The sequence below is a fragment of the Sturnus vulgaris genome, chromosome 3 (assembly GCF_052056855.1).
Source record: "Sturnus vulgaris isolate bStuVul1 chromosome 3, bStuVul1.hap1, whole genome shotgun sequence".
Taxonomy (NCBI): Eukaryota; Metazoa; Chordata; class Aves; order Passeriformes; family Sturnidae; genus Sturnus; species Sturnus vulgaris.
Genome location: NC_142245.1, coordinates 87,022,117 through 87,036,173, shown reverse-complemented (window position 1 = coordinate 87,036,173; position 14,057 = coordinate 87,022,117). Strand labels below are relative to the sequence as shown.

General features: G+C 35.7%; 1 protein-coding gene across 14 annotated transcripts in view; it reads left to right on the top strand.

The window, feature by feature from the left end:
* The window catches only part of ADGRB3 (adhesion G protein-coupled receptor B3), a 440,618-nt gene that overhangs the window by 290,988 nt on the left and 135,573 nt on the right, over nt 1–14,057 (top strand). The gene's annotated exons all lie outside the window — the stretch shown is intronic.

Sequence of the window (14,057 nt, the reverse complement as noted above, 5' to 3'; positions counted from 1 at the left end):
AGGCAGGAGCAGGGCAGTGGGGTGCACTGGGGCAGCCATGGGCATCGGTGCCTCCATGGGGACAAGGATGGACAGAGAGCAGGCCAGGAGGTGAGCCCAGCAGAGAGCCCAGGTCATCATGGCCCAAGGCCAGGCAGGACAGGGCTGGGAGGGGCTGGCACCAGCCCTGCTGTGGTGTCACTGAAGCAGGGGCTGATGGCCCAGAGGGAATGGTGTGGGCAGGTGAGGGGAACCCCAGGACTGTAGCAGGGCAGGGACACGGTGTCCTAGCAGTGCCTTGTGGCTCTGGTTCTTAACACATCTTTTCCTCAGGTGTGGTTTCTTTACATCAAGGAGAGAAACCAGTCCTTCAGAGATGGGAATTCATATCTTAACAAACTGCAGTAGCTGGAAGAGACTCAGGAGAAAGCCTGCTGACCTCTAATTCAGCCTCCAACTCCTTAGAAGTTTTCAGGTGCTTGTACAGGGGCAGGAGGAAAAAGTTGCACAGATAAGTATAGAAAGTAACACAATGTAGGAAGGAATTAACAATTACAGTGTACATCTAAGTGTTAAGGGGCACAGCTAGCCCCATAATTTTAAAATTGATTGATTTAAAAATTATTTTCTAGTTTCTGATATAATATCAAGTTTTCATTTGTTTACAACTTCGTCTAAGTGTGACTGGACTGGTTATTATGTGTATGTCAGTTATTGTTCTAAAATGTACAGGGAATAAAATTTAAGATAAATTATCAGTAATTTCTTCTTGTAGAATTCACAGGATTTTTTTTCCCCTAGTATCTAAAACTTAGCTCATTGAAAAGATTTAAGTCTCACATGCTATGGCATAGGATATGTAGTGTCAAACACGTGCATGTAGGCATCTCAGTGAAAACATTATACTGTATGAAACCAAGACAAGAATTTGGGAAAAATAACGGAATATATTATGTAAAGTTTTATTAGTGTTTGATTGCTAAACTTACTGAAGATCAGCTCTGTCCTAAGCATTACAGGTGTTCTTAAAATGATTTTTGAAAGCACCAAAATATCAGTGTGGAACTTGGCTATATAAAATCGACAGAGGAAAACTCCTGTGTCTTGATACACAGGGGAAAAAACAGCCTTGTTTCAAAGCCTGAGAGTGAAGAGGAAGACTTGGGGGTGTGTAAAGAAGGAATACTGGCATGATGAGTAGGAGAGAGAGAGATGCTGGCAAGAGAAACCAAGTGGGCAGATTTGAAACAGTAGAGGGGGAGGGAGTAAAAGGTGTTTAAGGAAGGGAGACTGCAACAGAAGTGGGGAGAAGGAGAAATGAAAAACAAGTGCACTGAAAATACACTGTAAAGTGAAAAGGCTCTATCTACTGTTATGCACTCCACTCAGAACTTGAGGAGAAAAAAAACAAACCAAAATTCCTAAAATTCAGAGGATTGTCAGTAAAATATAAGGGGATTTCAAACAGAGAGGTTGAGAAGTCTTGCTTATTTATCTTTTAAACCTAAGAAGCTCCATAAAACAAAAAAATCCTAGGGTTAAAGAACTAGTATTCATGTGATCACTTGAGTTCTAGACAGTTGGAAAATGACAGTATTGAAGCTGTGTAATCTTAATTCAGTCATTTTGTGCTTTGGTGCAATTTTAAATTATATAATCTTGCACTTCTTATTTGCTTTAAGACACCTGCTTCTCTCAGTACATACACATCCTCTGCAAGTTAATCAAGAAGCTTAGAACATGACTTCACTTCTTCCAGGAGTTGGAGAGTCCTTTTTTACTGGGGCTATCCTAGAAAAAAAAATCCTTATAGGCTTCATGAACTTACAGAGCTACAAGTCCAATTAATGAAAGGGTCCAAAGGATTATAAATAGAAAACAAAGAAACACAGGAGGCTCTGGGGAGGATATAGGACATAGTCTGCTGATTGCCAAGAGGAGCAGTAAGTGCTACCCAGGAGCTGGGTAATGGCTGTGGCCAGAAATACTTTCAATGGACAAAGAAGTGATCATAGAAAATATCACACAATTTCAGCAGAGAAAAGAATAGCTTCATGTCTAAGAGAGTTGATGGTTGCTATGGAAAACAGCATTCTTATCCTCCCTCTGTCCTCCCTGTGCTGAGTCATTTCCATCAAAGCCTTCACAGGTGGTGCTGCTTGTATGGTCCTCAACCATTGCTCATTGCAACTCATCCTCCGATCTAAATCTTTGAAATAATTGACTCTTACTCTTTCTTGCCACTTGTGTTCCTAAAGTCATCCTATTAATATGATTAATTATCATTATTAAGTATTTATTGCAGAAGTTCCTACAGACTAGTATAGGCTCAATTGCATTAAGAATTTAAAAAGTGATAAAATTATCTCTCTACTCTAGAGATTTTCACTATCTGATTACCTAAGACAGGCAGACCACAGGATGTGAGACAACCAGGACAGTGGGGTGAAGAATAATCTGGTCAAGGTCACTCAGAAGACATTTAATAGCAGGTCTGGAATGAGATACTATCAGAATCACAGGAGTTCTGAAGCTAGAAGTCATTTGTTTAAAAAGATTGCCATGCATTTAAACAAAATTATCTATAATGGAAGCCTGTCACTTGTGATGAGAGTAAAGTAATTTATTATGCAAGAACCATATAGATAATTTACAACAGTTCTTCTGTGCCTTTAATGTATAGTAACTGTAATCATGGAATTGCTTCTGAAATCTCTTTTATGCTTCTTGGCACTCCATATGGTAGTTGGATACTGCAGAAAAAAAAATATCCTCCAGGAATCATTGAGCCAGGCTTTAAGCCAGGCAATCTCCTCTAACAGTTTCAGAGCAAGCCATACTATAAAAATGTAAATGTGGTGGCAATACTTCTTCTTCACACCATTTTTCAAAAGGTAAATGTAAGTGTTGTTCAAACCACAGTGCAGCTTGAGAGCATTTGTGAAGGACATAAAAAATCTGAGTTACTTTGCGTAGGTGGCTTTACACACCTGTTACTGTGAAGGCTCTCTGATTCAGACATTTATCATCAAACAACATCAGTCAAAAGAGTTCCAGTAATTGCAGCTCTGCACAGGTTTCTTTCCTCTTTTTCCACTTCTCTTTTACACATCTTCTGTTGCAAGTACTCAGGCATTCCCGCCTTCCTGAAGCATTTGGGTAAATATTACCCACCAAGTGGTGTGGTTTTCTACTGTGTTCACTGACATAAGTGAAGCAGATTACAGCAAACAAGGAACAGATGAGATCATTAAATACTCTAGCAAACACTGAAAAATTATATTCTTAGTGCAATACAGAAAAAGAAGAAAGAGGAAAAGGGGTATCAAAAAGAAGGCAAGAAAGAGAAACTGAGACTAGAAAAGAGACTGTTGAACAAAAGTAAATAGAAGAAGGAGGGGTGAGGGGGAAGCAGGAGTACCAGCCCTTCCCAAAACTTTTAAGAAGAAATGAATCAACAGCGTATGAAGACTGAAAGGACTGATATCTCAGAAATCAGAAATTGAGAGTGGGAGCCTTGCAGGAGGAAGGTGGTAGAACAAACTAAATTATTTTTCAAACGTCCAGTTTATTAATTTGCATGAGTTTTGACTGAGTAAAGTCAGTGTTTTTTCTTTCCACACCGCCCTATCACCTAAACTTAAAATGTAGTGGTATTACCTAGGAAGGTCAAAGCTTGAGGTTTTTGTCTCTGCCCTGTGCTATCCCTGATCCCCTTCCCTCCCTGTCACCCTTCTTCTGATTTATTTCTGAATTCCCCTTCGTTGCTTACAAAAATTTTTATTATGTGTAACTATGTGCCAACTGAAGTTTTTTTTAACTTCTCATTCTGTGTTTAATCACTTCTTAATATTATTAATACACATCTTTTAGAGGAATTGGAATAACCTTTAAATAAAGAATACAAAACAAATTATAATCCTAGTAATCAACATACATACATTTTAAATAACTAATTTCTTTGTTGTCAAGCCATCTGATTTGGTTTAATTTCCTAATAGAGGCATATACCAGGAATGTTATACCTTTCATATATGCTGCAGTTAGTTTCAGCTAAAATTCAAATTCAAGTTTAAATTCACAGAGCTCAGGAAGAAATTATTGAGAGAGAGGCAGGGAGCAGATATCTATTTACAAGTGTTTTTAACAGCACAACCTCTGTTGAAACTAAAGGTTCTGAGGATCACAAGCTATTCCAGTAATATTGCCCTGCTTAGTTTTTATTTTGTAGCCAAGGAAACTGCCAAGTAGTAAGGCTTATTTAAGCAGACTTCTGCTTAGGATTTACTAAACCATTTTTGGTGCACGGTATGTTTCAGCAGGCAGTGCCCCTTCTAAGTTCCCAGCTATTTCCAGGAGTGCTTCTCAAGCATGGTTCCAGCCTGTGTCCCATACCCAAGGCCAGATATGCACACACCATTTGTACACCAGCTAGCTCTGGTCCTCATTGTGAAAACCACACGAATCCCAGAAATGATCCGTGGTGCAAGCAATGGTTCCCAGTCTGGATCATCAAGGTGCCCAGGCACCACGTTATGCAGAGACACCTCCACAACCAAGCACAGGGGCTGATTCAAGAACCTGTATACTTCAGCCAGGTGAGATGTGGCAGCTTTGTATACTGAAGCCTCCACCACTAAGACAACCTGGATTTTTCTCAGAAATTTTATGTCCAGAATCTGTCTCGAAACTTATTAACTTCTGGGGCCTTAAGGTATCTAATTTTTCTTTTAGAGAGTACTAAATATAGCTTAAGTCACTATAAGAATGCACATCTTAGACACTTCAGGTATTTTTAAAGCTGCAGCGCAGAGATTAAGTGTTGGGAACATTTTTTAATTGTTATGTGCTATAATGTTAGTTCATGGTTCTGAACGCATTTTTTATCTCATTTAAAAAAGATCAGTTGCTTTTAAGCTGAACTTTGTTATTTGCACATTTACGTAGTAATTTGCTTCCTAATTTATTTTTTACTTACATGCATAAATTTGTTTGAAATATTGCCCTTTAGTGTGAAATATTGCCTTTGAAATGTATCTCACAATATATATTTTTCAGAAATGTTCACCATAGAATTCCAGCAAAACTCTTAGCACTGGTACTTTTGCCCAGGTTTAATGAAATTATATTTAATTGTAAATTAAGAAGGGGAATTGTTGAATAATAGAAAGTATATCTGGAAAAAAAAAAAAGGTTTGTTTTTTAAATAAATACCCTGATCTATCTTTGGGAATAATTCTACTTCATTCTTTTAAACCTCCTTATGCTTTGGAGAGAGCATATTTTTTTTTCCACATACAGGTATTGAAAATGTATGTATTGAGAAGCACTTCTGTTAGTTACATCTATAGTAAAATACACAGCAGTGAAAAAGGAGTAAAAGAAATCTGTCGAATAATGTAGAGTTTCAGGTCTGTTTCTAGCATGTCAACTTTGCTCAGTCTACATGTTCAGTGACTTCTTGTGCCTAATAGAGAGTCTGAAAAATATTCTTCTAGAGAAAGTGGTTATTTTCTTTTAATTTCAAGACAAATTTCTGATGATCTTAAAATTTCTATAGATTATACTATCATAAGTATTTATGTTCTTGTTTAGTAAAAGGCATATGAAAATTCCAAAAATAGACAGGACTCAGTAGAATTCAGTTAATTAATTATTGCACTGGGGAAAATTTTCAGTTAAAGTTCTGCTGTCATAGTTCTTCAGGCATGCAACAGGGATTCTGTGTCACTGCAATACCTTTAATGCTTTCTCCTTTTTTAACTGTAATTCCAATGATATTCCCATGAATCAAGTGACTCCTGATGTAAGTGTAACAGACACGTAATTTTGTTTCAAATAATATTTGTCCACTAATAAATGTAACCAAAGCACGTTTTATTCTTTAAGTATTCTAGTGAACATTTTTGGTAGCTCTTAGGACTAGTTTTTAATTTGTGTATCCAATCAAAAACAGGTTTGATGGAAAGTGCATGTCTGAATGTTAAACAAATAGATTCTCTACATAAGTTGGGGCTGTTTTAAAATATTTTATCCATAGTAATATAGCTGAGTTTTAAACAGTCTGCAAATCTCTACATGAGCTATTCAACTATCTGGCTGGCGATAACAGTATTTTGAGCAATTTTATATCCGAATTCAATGATCTGTGCTTATGAGTTGCACAATATCGTGTCACAAAGATGCTTGCAGGCATAAATTAGAAGTCAGTAGTAAAGAATTAGCAATAAATATTTTTCTAACATACATTGCAAAGTTACTTTCAAACTTTGAACATCTCATAAATATGTTACAAAATGAAAGAAACAACTACAGACATATTTGGAAGTGCAGTAAATATAGAAAGATGGAAGTAGCTGTTGTTGGAAGGAGTAATAGGGCATCAAACTTCAAAGATAAATTCATGTATACTTTAGCCAGCCTGACTTTCTTTCAGGGTACATGGTATGGAGCTATCAGTGCTACATTCTTCCCTGGTTTAAATTTATGCAAGCATCTCAAATCAACTGCATATGCTTGAAATACACAAATCTCAAGCCCAACAGTTTTCAACCGTTTAGTTCTATTCTTCCACAAAGACGAAAAAGAATGGAGAGCTGTATTTACACAGTATGTTTTCAGTTAAGAAGGGTAAGGAGATACAGCCTGCAGATTATAGTGAATCAGCTGTGAGAGGACGGGGTTGACAACATAGCATACATGTATCAGCTGATTACAAATTTAAAAGAGCAGAGATAACCAATTTCTCCCATTTGAGAAGTTTTCTAATTACAAGGTAGTCTAGATTTTGAGAGCTGTTAATAGGCAGAAATAATAGTTATTATGGAAGGGGTCAAGATATTAAGTAGAGAGCTGGTTCAATGTCAGTTCCAGTGAAAAGATTTGGAACAATTTTGCACTGTCTGGTGGTACAATCTAGCTAGGAACAACAGCATAAGACAGTAGAACTTAGTAAGATTATGAAATTTAATTACAAAAGCTGCAGTGTTGGGAAGGATGAATTAGGAAAACCTTATAAATACAAGTGCCTAGCAAAAGACTTTGAGAATATGGAAAATATAAGCAAAATAGAAATGATAGCAATTTTCGACTGTGTGGCTGAAAGCAACTGAATGCCTGAAGGCCCCTTTGTTTAGATAATGTTAGATGCTGCAAATACTAAGAAGCAAACAGACATCCTCCCTAGACACGGCAGGAAGGGTCCCAGATAAAATTTAGATATAAGAAAAGCAGTAAAACATGGTAATATAGTGATTCCTATAGGTTGCATGCAAATGTTAGAGAATTTGTATCTTGTATTAGATTGGTTAGTGGAAATTAGAATATTCAACATAGGAGACTTAATGTATTGTAAACGGGAAAATCTCTCTCTTAATGCTCTTATTCTCTTCGTTCTTACTTTCTTAAGCTCTCTTAAGCTCTCTTCTTTTACTCTCGCTCTATCCCTCTCTCTGTCCTGCTCTGAGCTGCGGCTGCAGTTCCTAGCAGGGCCTTATATAAACCCACGCCCTACGAAATAAACTGCAAACTTTAAAACCAGAATAAAGAGAGCTCCTGATTTTGTCCTGACCGTCCCAAGGCAGCGATTCCTATGCTGCAGTTTCTGTTGTATAAGAGAGTTTGGTTGCCTTACACATTTGCAGTTACAGTCAGCTTGGGAAACAAGACTAGCTGCCTTTCACTTTGGAGGGCAAGTTTCAGTATCAAAAAGATTTTCCTCTAGCTCATCATTTTGATTTGTGAATCAAATTATACCTAATCATTGGATCGGTATTAATTTGAGAATTGATGCAATATGCCACAAATTTGGGTGTTCTCACACCCTAAAAAAGTATCTGAGCCAGCTCTTGATTCAAAGTCATGCTCCTGAAACATGTAATATAGTTAAATATATGTTTTAGAAACAATTAGTGTATTCAAATCTTACTTATGCACACACTAGATGTCTAAGTGGATAATATGCACAAAATGAGATGGGGATATAAAATATCATCAAGTTTCAATTTACATTTGAATGATGTATACTTATATTTGTATTGTATTCTTTTTAGCCTAGCTAGTGAGTCAAATATCAGTGACTGAAAGTGATTAACAGAGTGTTTTTAAAAGAAAAAATATTGAGAGGAAAAAGGCATTAGAAAAAAATACAACATTAATAATACCTTAAAAAAAACCCAAAAAGCACCTTTTAAAAACCTGTTATCACAGAAAATATGCTGTGATTGATTATGCTAACAATTTTACTGATGCTGAAACCTATATATATAATATTTTTTATTCATAATGAGAACTAAATACCAAAAGAGGAATAGCATTGTATGCACAAGTAACACTGGCATGAGAACGAATGACTACATTAACATTTGAGACTGAAAATTAAGCCTTCAAGAAATTAAATTCATAAAATCACAGAATCATGTTAGCTGAAAGAGACCTCAGAAGGTCATCTAGTTCAATCCCCTCCTCGAATGGGTCCATTTAAAGCAGGTTGCTCTGGTCCAGTCAAGTTTGGAATACCTACAAGGCTGGAAATTCCACAGCCTTTCTCAGCAACCTGGTGCAATGCTTGGTTACCCTCATGATCTGGAAGAGCTGTCAAATTTTAGAGATTATGTAGCAATTAAGGCAATTAAGTGAATATTGTCAAATTTATTCTCAAGAGTGTGTTGATATATTTGTAAATAGGACCCAATATCCATGGATTAATGTTCAGTACATAACAGCTGACTTTGCATCCCACATATCTGTGAAAGAAGGCCCTCTAAAAGCTCTGTTCATGATGATGTTGATTATATACTCCAAACACAAGCAAGGACATGCTTTGTTTTAGACCAAAAGAATTACTGACTTCAGTAAGCCTACAAGTGTTTATTTCTAAAAACTTAGAGATGAAGGAAAATGTTCTGAATATATTGAGAAAAATAAATGTACATATTTCCTGAAAAGAAAAGATTGCTACTGACAACTATGATGCCATAAATACTATCTGAGTGCCTTGTAAAGCAATGAAATAAATATTCCATCACTAATAGCTGGGACAAGACAGCCATGAAGAGTAGGCAGTGAGAAATTAGAATTCATCAGTCAAACATCATTTCTTATTTTGATGCAATTACAAAATTAATGGTCAATGGTAATGAAGTAGATCATATACATTTGGATTCTAGTGAGGCATCTGATATGGCATCTTCAGAATTTTCAGTTTTAAAATTTGATTCAGTACTGCCTTCAATAAGAGAACCATGCGGGCTGTAAACTGCCTAAATGAGTACATAAACCAGAAATATTAAACAGCAGCGTATTAGGAAAAGGAATCTAAAAGCTGGCATTTGTTAGCAAGAGTTGGCAAGAGTTATATTTGTTTAATGTCTACATTAGTAGTCTGAAAGAAAAAGAAAAGAGCACACTAATGAAATCTGAAGATGATATTAAATTTGAAAGAGAGTGCAGATAATTAAAGAAAAAAGATTAAGAGGAACTTGAGAAATTACAGATGAGTTAAAACTGAAAAATGCTATTCATCTTAGAAATATGAAAGCCTGTTCCCCTTGAGGTAAGATTCTGAAACACTGATATGTTGGAAGATATTGGTATTTATAAAAAAGAAGGTGAATTCAGAAAATTCCATGATGTATTACCATTGATACCTATAACAGGGATTTTACGGGACAGTAACAATAGTTTCTCCAAATGTGCATGAAAACAAGCTTCAATTCAGGTGATGCAACTAGGCTGGAAGACGTATTGGTAAATGAGATGCATGCACAGGAAAGGGTAAATAAGGAAGCTAAGACAAATAATGTACAAGCAGTGACCAAAACAGATCAGAGTTCAACTGATTCTTCGCTGAAGAATCTTCAACCTAAAAGATGATAGAACACTCTTAGGACAAACTTACCACATTTTGTATATTTTCCAATGATAAAAGCATCCCTTGAATGGATATTGCCTGAGATGTTTTATTATTGTAGGGACTGTTTTATTGTTAGAAAACACAGGATCTCAAAAAGGCAGATGCAGCTATGAATCAAATACAAATATTGTGCTTAAATAAATATTAAAATCTCCCATCAACAAGGGGAGTAAAGTGAAAGAGGACAATAGTATGTGTGATATTAGGTAATGCAAGAAATAAAAAATAAATAAATTTTTTAAAAGGCAAATGCTCCATTACAGCAAACTGTAATTCCTCCTGGGTCCATAGAAAAGTTCGTTCTAAAATGTCACTTCAGAGTCTTTGTGTCTGCTTTTTTCTTTTCAATATTCCTTAAGTCTTGTTCCAGGCAGTCTGTTGTCTGAGCTTTCAGATTTTCTCTTGCACCTTTAGAAGATACATGTGTACATACATGTACATGATACATGTGTATGCCCAAATTCTGCTGGACAATAAGTGATCCTCCTTCTCTTCAGAGACTCTCTTGCCATTTTGATGGCTAAGACGAAGCAAGCAGTTACATTTCTGTCAGCTATTCTGCCCCATTCTCAGAAAGAAACATAGCTGCAAGAAAATAAAAATTAATCAAGGTCCATCCATCCAATTGCTGAGCCTACTCTCATCTGCATTTTCTACAGAATTACACTGAGTGACTGATTCAGAAGTATACATTACCTTCAGCCAGCTGCTTAGAATCGTCCCTCTCCTCTGCAAGTACTACTAATAATCTGAGATTTACTCTGTGGATAATACCAGGAGAAACTTTTGAAACTACTTCTGTTCCCATTCTGGTATCTATTGTAACACTCAAAATCTTGTTACAGGCAAAAGGGAAGAACCATATGTAAAGCTAAAGGGTTAATATAATTGAAATTTTAACAGGCTTATCAAAAGACAGAAGTCTGTCATTAATTCAGCTACAATGCTACCAACAATCACAAACCAAATTAATGCAGAAAAGCTTCATTAGTAACGCAGAAAAAAAATTTATACAAAAAAATTTGTACTGTCTGCACCTTTTCTCTGGTATTGGACTCCCTGTACAATATTTCTGTGTCCTAGGCTGATGCTGTCTATATTCCTCAAGCAGAGCAGGGGGAAGAGTTACAGTGAGGTATAGGCATTCTAGGGCATCAACAGGAAAAGTACAATGTTCAGGGTGGAAACTGCTGCTTCCTTGGTGTTGAGTGTGCTTGGTTTTATTTTTATATGTGTTTTAACACAGTCTGCTCACATGCCCTTTCTTCTCTTTGGTTCCCAGTCAATCAGTTCTCTGTTACCTTCACTGCTGGCTTTACTTGATTACAAAACCACAAGCATGCAGTGACCACTAACTGACTGTGATTTGTTGTGATTGAGTATTGTGTTTGTATTAACTGCAGTTTGTGTTTATCAGGAACTCTGGTGCTATCCTGTGTCTCCACTCTCCCATTTTAGTCTGCAATCAGAAAGTTCAGTTCACACGTAAAATAACTACTTGCATGTACTGTAAACTAAGCGAAAGCACGTTTAGGCTGCTATAAAACTGCTTTCACAACTGGAACAAATCAGTATAGGGAGACCTGTCCTGAGTCTTCACACTTTCAGGTTAACACAAACCTGTGTTCTTTAATAATAACGGCATATTTACAGAAAAATACCATCACCACAAAACTTTGCCTTCCATACTTCAGCCTAACACACTGCAGCCAGAGTCACCAGGAAGATACTGTTTGTTTGCTCTGTCTGACACACTAAATGACAGCACTTCTTGGAGAGCTTTCCTAACTTTGCATAAGATGTGGTAACTGATATTATGCTGTCACCAAGTTCCATAAATGTATCTACTTCAGATATATATAAAAAACTGATGCTTTATAAAAGTGCCTTATAAAATCCACATCATAAAGAACAGTAAGCTGTCACTTTATTAAGGAAAAAGACACTAAAGGTAAAAGAAAAATTGAGACATTACTGGCCTGTGAGTGTAGAGATGTTTCTATCCATCTTATTCAGTCAGTTTAATGGTACTATCTAAAAGGAAAACAACTTTCATGAACTCTGAAAACAACCATGTTTTCTCATCTGACACTCCTAAGTATCATTTATGATCTGGTGCTTCACAGCACTTGACTCTTCACTGCTTTTTTTGAATCACACGTACTATCTAGTGGATATTTGGATTCTTAAAATACAAATCTTGAATTACAAAAATAAGAGAGGAAGCTAAATGGCCACATATACCACCTCATTCTTGTCTATCATACATCTCTAAAATTTGTTTATATTTGCCTTATTTTAACTGCTAGATATACATTGGTCAAAAGGAGTAATTCAAGAACATGTATTATTTCTGTGGGGTTTTTATTTAATATTAGAGTTAATATTCATCTTTCTTGTTATTATTGTAATTATTGTAATATAGTTGCAAGTGCAATAGCTGGCAATCATAACGTGTGAGTGCCAGAGATTATTGCCATCTTTTCACAAGATAGTGTGGCTTTTGGATAATAAACAGATGTGGTTCCATGTAAATTTTAAACAAAGAAAAATACTCTGGTTTTAATTTTCAGCTAAAAAAGCCCAATTATTTTTTCAAAGGTAAACATTTTCCCTGACATATTTCTATGATTGAAGGAAGCCCATTGGTGAAAATTATTGAAATTGAGAAATTGTTACCAAAAATATAAGGAGAAAAGGAGACAAATATTTGAATATCTTCTTGTAGTGAAGAAGCCCTAAGAATATTAATTTCTTCCTAATATACACTTTCTTCCTCAAAGTCAGTCACACTTCTGGCTGTGAGCAGTTGAGTTGCATGGGAAGTCATCACTGCAGTTTACTTAGAGTCTTTGTGGTCGTACTGAGTCAGAATCCAATGGATCTGAATCAGTCCTTTTATTAATAGACTCAGCATACATTGAATGCATATATTGCCTTTTCCTTACAGCATTCTTAGGAGTGTTCTTCTGTGAGGATTTTGGAAAATTTTGGAAAAATACTTTTCTTGCTTGTTCTACATGCTAAATGCTTCTAGCTTTCAAATAATGGAGTATAATAATGAAGCCTCTAAACAGAGCGCTAGACTTTTTAGCATCTAAGTATGACTAAAAGAAGTAGAGTAATTGATCATAAAAAAGTAAAATCTTACATGCAGAGAGGAAAAAAAGCAATTAGTTTATTTGAAATCCATAGCAGTGTAAGAAAATCACAAAATCGTTTGTCTCTCTATTTCAAAGATATTCTTTAAAAAAATAAATATTTTGTCATAAAGCATTTTTGGTGCTGCTGGACATAAATTTAATGCCTTTCTCCAAAAAGAGTTTGAAGACATTTTTATATCCCATTTGGTAGTGACCGCTGTTCTGAAAATATTTTGAAAGAGATGGAGAGCACACAAACGCCTTCAGAATGGACTTGTTTCTTTCACTGATAAGAAGAGTGGAACATTTTTTAGGTAAATAGCAGTTGGTGTAATGCACACAGACAGGCTTGAGTTTTTACTGATGACTGACTTCTGTACTTAATGAAAATGTGCTGGAGCATCCAAAGACATCCATTTAGACATCATCTTCACTGTAATGACTGTGATGTGTGGGATGTTGGAAGTAAAAAAGTAAAAGATAAGACCCAAAAGTAAAATGCTAACCAAATGTAAAAAGGTGAGATTTCCTCTGTAAAAAGACTTGAAATGTTCCCAGTTTCCTTTACAAGACATAGGAAATCATATCACTTGTAGAGAATCATCCACATTTGCTGTATGAAGAAACTGGAAAGACATTTAGACTAAAAACCAGCTAAAATACATGGACTTTTCCCTAAATCTGAATAGGTTAGTCTACTTGCACTGTAAATTCAAACATTATAGGGAAGTTTAAAATGTAAGAAAATTTGTTAGATATAGAACAGCATATATTTAATAATGATACATACCTGAAAAGTGAAGGTAAAACTACCCTAGGAATAAAAGGAGTGAAGAGCTACCTCAAAAAATAACTCCAATGAAAAATAGTAAATTTTAAAAGTAGCAGAACACCAGTGGTATCAGTATTTCTTTTTATATGTTGGGAGCCTAAGCAGTAAGATGCAATAATTGAATTGCAACTTTCTTTATAATAAATATGTCAGAAATTTTATGAGTGAATGATAATGGTAATCTAATAGC